A 6,388-nucleotide genomic window follows, 5' to 3' on the forward strand; every position below is an offset into this window, starting at 1 on the left:
CGCCTAGGCTCGGCGCACCGGCCACGTGGAGGCACATCTGTCCCGGTTCGTGTTTGAACCGGGACTAAAGGGGGGAGGTATTAGTAACGACCCATTAGTCCCGGTTCATGAACCGGGACTAAAGGCCCTTACGAACCGGGACAAATTCCCCCTTTTCTATTAGTGGAGGAAAATGCGAATTTTTAAGGGGAGTTTGATCTCCCAAAGGACCGCTAGTTCCATCGGGCCAGGAGTGGGAACAATCACCCGATAGAGGGATCTAGTCAAGAATCTGCCACTTGACTCGAGATGCTAAGATAGCGAGTCAGGCTCCAGGGAGGAGGGGTGGAGGGCAATACCCTCGAGCAATTCATTCCATTACTCGAGTTCCACCGCCCAAGTCAGCTAAGGCCACGGCCACAGAGAGTTTTGGGCGGGCGCAAATCACGAAGAGCCATTAAAGCGGACCGCAAAGGGAGGGGTCCCTATCGATCGATCTAGCCAGAACAGGGTGCCAGCTCCGGTACCAATTTTAATGGAGGTCCCAATGCACATGACCTGCATTAGACGGATCACCGATTGCCAGAACTGGGATCCCTCGGATCTAGGGTCGAAAGTCAGTGGCTGCCCACGAAGGTACTTCGCGCGGATAATCTCAAGCCACAGGCTGCCCTCATCGGTCTGAATCCGCCAAAGCCACTTGGAGAGGAGGGCAATATTCATCCGCTTGGAAGAAATGACCCCAAGGCCTCCTTGGTCTTTAGGCTTACAGATCCCAGACCACTTTACCATGTGATACTTCTGTTTATTGTTCTCTCCAGCCCAGAAGAATTTGGAGAGAAGTTTGGTGACCTCCTGATGAAGGGATTCATGAAGACTATAGAATCCCATGATATACATCAAAAAGCTAATAAGGGAGGAGTTCATCAGAATCACTCGAGCGGCTTTAGATAGCCATCTCCCCTCCAGGGCTCCATCCTAGGCTGGAGCTTCGCGACTATTGGACGGAAGTCCTTCTCTAGCAGACGTGTGTCACTAAGCGGCATGCCAAGGTAAGTGGTCGGGAATGTGCATAACCGACAATTCAAGCGGTTGGCAATGCGCTGCGCTTCCATCTGGGAGAATCCCAGGACCATTACCTCACTCTTGACGAAGTTAATTGTGAGGCCCGACATTTCCTGGAAGCAAAGGAGGAGGAACTTGAGGTTCTGAATATCCTCATTCGATCCTTCCACCATCATAATGGTGTTGTCAGCATATTGGAGGTGGGTCAGACCTCCATTGGCCGCAAGATGGGGGTAAATCCCCCTAATGTGGCCGGCGTGCTTGGCCAAGTCAAGGATCGAGGCGAGGGCATCAACCACAAGGTTGAATAGAAATGGGGATATCGGGTCTCCCTGTCGGACCCCTTGGCCCGTCAAGAAGTAAGGTCCAACTTCCCCATTTATGTTTACCACCGTCCGACCGCTCGTTACCAACTGCATCACTCGGGCAACCCAGTGTTGGTCAAATCCATGTTTAAGCATCACCTCCCGAAGGAAGGACCAATGGACGGCGTCATAGGCTTTATGGAAGTCGATCTTGAAGAACACTGCGCGGAGGTGTTTGCTCTTGACCTCATGGATCACCTCATGGAGAACGAGGATCCCGTCGAGAATATATCTGCCTTTCGTGAAGGCCAACTGGTTCGGATGATGAATCCGAGGGGCGATTAAGGCCGCCCTAGTGGCGTACCCTTTTGCCAGAATCCGAAATATCACATTGAGAACTATGATAGGGCGAAACTGCCTAATATCCGCCGCACCCGAAACTTTGGGGATCAGGAAGATGATCCCATAGTTAAGCCGGGACATGTCCAAAGTTCCCCTAGAAAACTCGCGGAATAGTTCAAGGATGATCTCCTTGTCCATCGGCCAAAAAGCCTGAAAAAAACGGACAGGAAGTCCATCGGGCCTGGTGCCGAGGCCGGATTCATGGCTTTGACGAAGGCCTCGACTTCCGCGGTGTCAAAAGGGGCGAGCAAGGCTGCATTTTCTTCCGGGGAAATCTGTTGTTCGAGCGACCAAATATGGTCAGCAAGAGCGATGCCGCTCCGAGGGTGCCCCTGAAATAAAGACTTATAAAAGTCATCAACCAACAGGCGGACAGGCTCGCGGTCCTGAAACAGCTGTCCTCCCTCCCATAAGAGGGGAATGGAGCAGCGCCACCTACGGCCATTAGCGATGGCCTGGAAGTAAGCAGTGTTGGCGTCCCCAAACAGCACCCAGTTCATAGAACCACGCTGACGCCAAAATTCCTCCTCTTTGGAGTAAATCTTCATGAGAGAGTCTTCCAAGTTGTACCTATGAGCCCATTCCTCCGCGGAAATCCCCGCAGTATCAGCACGGAGGTCTAGGGCCTGGATCTCCTCGAGGAGGGAGGCCTTCTGTATCCGAAGATCCCTCCCTATGTTAGCACCCCAATCCTTCATGAACTGCCTTGAGCGTTTGGACAAACTAGTCGTCAACCCGTGCGTCCGCACGGGCTAGTGATTGTTCAATCGTTTAGCCCTAAACTTAAAGATGTTACATAGACATGCATATATACTTGTTGATACAATGTTCTACATATATTGACATATGTATGTTGATGTTTTGAACACTATGCGAGTAGGTGAATTTAAGAGAATATACACACTTGTTGAATAATTTAATCCAAAGACCTAAGATATAGTTATAGGTTTCGAGCATGATCATTTTTTATTTCTGAATTTGAACTTAAAAATGAGCTTATATATAGGGAAAGACAACATGAGTACATTACTTTGTTACTTGGCTGTCTTAGATCCCATAGGGGAAGCATCTTTAGCAGCTCCCAATCGTTTATAACAAAATGACAACTATTATCTGTTCATCTTGTCCAACAACGGACCAGTCTCAGTAGAACTATTCACTAAAGCAATCTTTCATTGTATCAATCAATGTAATGAGACAACAATAGTAGCACATAAAGTGATAGTCTGATAGATAGATGGGCATCTTGAATTAAAATGCTATTCCATATGTTAGTTCTGTTTTGTCTACAGTGATACTTGCCAATCAAACTAACATCTGACACACACAATTAAGAAAAAATGTTGGCAGGACAGAATGTAATAATTCGAACTATATACAAAATGCAAGGATTTGTGCAATCTGAACAAAATAAATGCAATATAGAGTAGGTGGATTTACATACTTGCTACTTCCTCTTTGTGCTCATTCTGATTAAGTACGGCAGATTGGATTACTTTGTAATTTAATATGCTTTGGCAAACATCTAGTCCTTTCCCCTTCAAAGACACATGGCCTCAGAAAGTTGAAAGATTTTAACTTTTATATCCCTGGTCTTGTGAAACTATATGCGAGTAGACCTGAATGTGGATATATAACTGAAGTATGAAACAACAAAAAAATGTGATGATGCGTACTTACATGCTGGACAACTATTACCTTTCTAACTCTAAAAGACCATATATTAATTCAACCATGTCTCATCTCAACTTCCTAGAAATCCATTGATAGCAACTTGTCAGGAAAGAAACGAATGACTCAGTGAGTAGAATAATAGTTTCTTTAGGACAAATGACCAAGATTATAGAGAACTGGCATATACAGATAACTGGAGATGCTAGTATGCATGCAAGATTTTTTTATAATAGAGTGGCACAACTGGAAATAGTCGCACTTCAGAGAGCTATAGATCATCTAGTTTGTTGTGCTCATAAGGCCAATTACATTTAACCATAATGTCCGGACATTATGTGCAACTATAATAGAAAAAATGTAGGCTTTACCACGAATGTTTGTCACTTGGGATTACCTCATATGTTTACAATTATGTTGTCAAAAGATGAAGACGCTTTAATTTCGGTATTGTGATTGAAAACCTGAAGGCCCTTTCTTCTAGTATTCACATTGATACAGCCATTAATTTCTCATCTTAGAAATTTCCATCTTGTCATAGATAATACTCTGCGTGTAGTAACTATCTGGCATGGTGAACTGTACAAATAATATTCACTGCCGTAAATATCTAATCACCCGACTGAAAATTGCCTCCGCCGCTAGGGTAGTTCTGTTAGTGTAACTATAACAGTTGTAATAATCACCTTGGTGCTTTTGTTGAAAGAATAAACATAAAGGAATCAACACATAATCCTGAATCTGGTCTGCAATAAGATTTAACTTTAGTTCCCAACATTCAGATCATTCAAGTGGAAAAAACTCCTAGCCAAACTATGTAGGCATGAACAATATTGATCATGCCTAAACTGTTATTGCTATTGGTTGACGCTAGACTTAATTTTTCATCTTATGATCTAGTCTGTGCGGCCAGGCTTTCCCCCTCAGTACAGTTTCTCCATTCCTATATAGGTCAAAACTGCGAGAGGCGCATATATCAGGATGCTCTGCAATACAACTTTCTCTGAATGTATGTCATGGTCAAAGCAGGTCAGGTCATTATCATGGTGGGAAATCTATTTTGTATGTGTTAAATGTAGAGGAAAACTACATAAGACTTCTGGTTGGTTCAGACCTTCCACATGAGAAGAATAAATATGATAAGAATAAATAACCTGAGGTAAATTATATACTTGAAAATCAGAGCAAAGTTCCAAAGGTGAATTTATCACATGCTGATATGCACATAGTACCATTTGTATTCAGATTTTCATCTATACTACATTGTATACCATGCATATACATTGACACAATCCATCTCCTACACGACTTGTTTTGTGTGCAGCTATCTCCTAGAACACTTAAATCAACATCATCATCCCCACACAATTTTACATGGATTCCACTTCTATGTGGTGGGAGAATAGAAGATAACTGTCGGAGTGAAAGATATATATAAATATACATTAGCAGAAAGATATGATTACACCAATCAATACTGACCCATGGGTCGTCCTAGCTCGCTGATCATGATTCACCATCTTGGCCCTGTTCCTACGCGAGTACTTTCCGGCATGCGGCGACGTTGACGACGAAGAAGCAAGCTAGCAGTTCCTTTGACATAATCTCGGTTCGTGTGCGAGTACTTTCGGCCATGGGGTTACGATGACGACGACGAAGCAAGGTGGCAGTTCTTCTATGACATAATCCTGTAAAAATAAACTCCATCTGTATTAATCAATTGGCAATGCATCAACGTACCCAATAGCTTGCTAGCTAACCATAAGACAGATCGATTCTAGCTAGATACAACATACAAAGCACGTACGCTGAATTGCTTGACAGATTACGTGCTTTAGTACTACTCGACATGTAGACGTACAAAGTACGTATATCCGGCATCCAACACACGTTACTATAGACTACACACATATGCATGTGCATCCATGGCGTGCATGATGTATACTCTATGGACATGAATCAGATCCCGTCATCTGCAATGGAAAGTGCTTCTAGGCTGCCACTACTCCTGCTCGAACGTGCAGTAGCGCTTGCTGCGGGAACACCTGAAGGCACTGCGGCTCGACGGTGGAGAGTACCGGTGGCGCGTAGGCGCGGTGCAGCCAGACGACCCTTAGCGTCGCGAATGAGTCGATGGCGGCGACGGTCGCGGCGGCATCGTGTGGTTTGTGAGACGTCGCGGCATACCTAGGACTAGGAGATAGCGCAGAAAGCTGTTGCGGCGTTGTCTTTTGGCTCATACCTTCTGTTTAACGGACATTACCAGAGGCCATTGCAACCTGTACTCAGGATGTGCGTGCAACGTTTGAAGATTTCAAGGCCAGAAGTTCTATATGATGCGTGTTTGTTCACGAGCTTCCAAACAGAACGTAGCAAATGGCTGCTGTGAGCTTTCCCCATGGAATACAGATCTTCATGCTCCTCTCCTACTCATGTTTTAACATACCTTATGATGCGTGTTTTAACATACCTTATGAATGAAGTAAGTTATCTCAATACATAATTTAAAAACTGATTATTATATAGATGATGTTTACTTTAAAACTAAATATATATATTTCAAACGATGAAATATAGATTTTTGCATTTGAAATTATATACTGATTATTTCTAGCCGAGCAAATGCGTGGGTAACCCCGCTCGTTTGAATTACAAAAAGAAACAAACGCCACAAACGTGCTAGCTAGCGTGCTGATGGATACTTGGTCGTCGGAATAACATATGCTTCCGGCTTGGTCAGACAGAAAATAGTGCCTTTCTTTCTCACCTAGGAGATAACGCAGAAAGGTGTTGCGGCTTTGTCGTTTGGCTTATGTATCTTTCTGTTTAACGGACATAACCAGAGGTCATTGCGACCTGTACACAGGAAGTGCGTCCAATGTGACGTCGAGCTCAGAATATTTCGAGGTCAGAAGCTCTATATGATGCGTGTCCTGTCATGAGTTTCCAAAAACACAACGTAGCAA

This window comes from Triticum dicoccoides, chromosome 3B, assembly GCF_002162155.2.
Source record: "Triticum dicoccoides isolate Atlit2015 ecotype Zavitan chromosome 3B, WEW_v2.0, whole genome shotgun sequence".
NCBI classification, from domain to species: Eukaryota; Viridiplantae; Streptophyta; class Magnoliopsida; order Poales; family Poaceae; genus Triticum; species Triticum dicoccoides.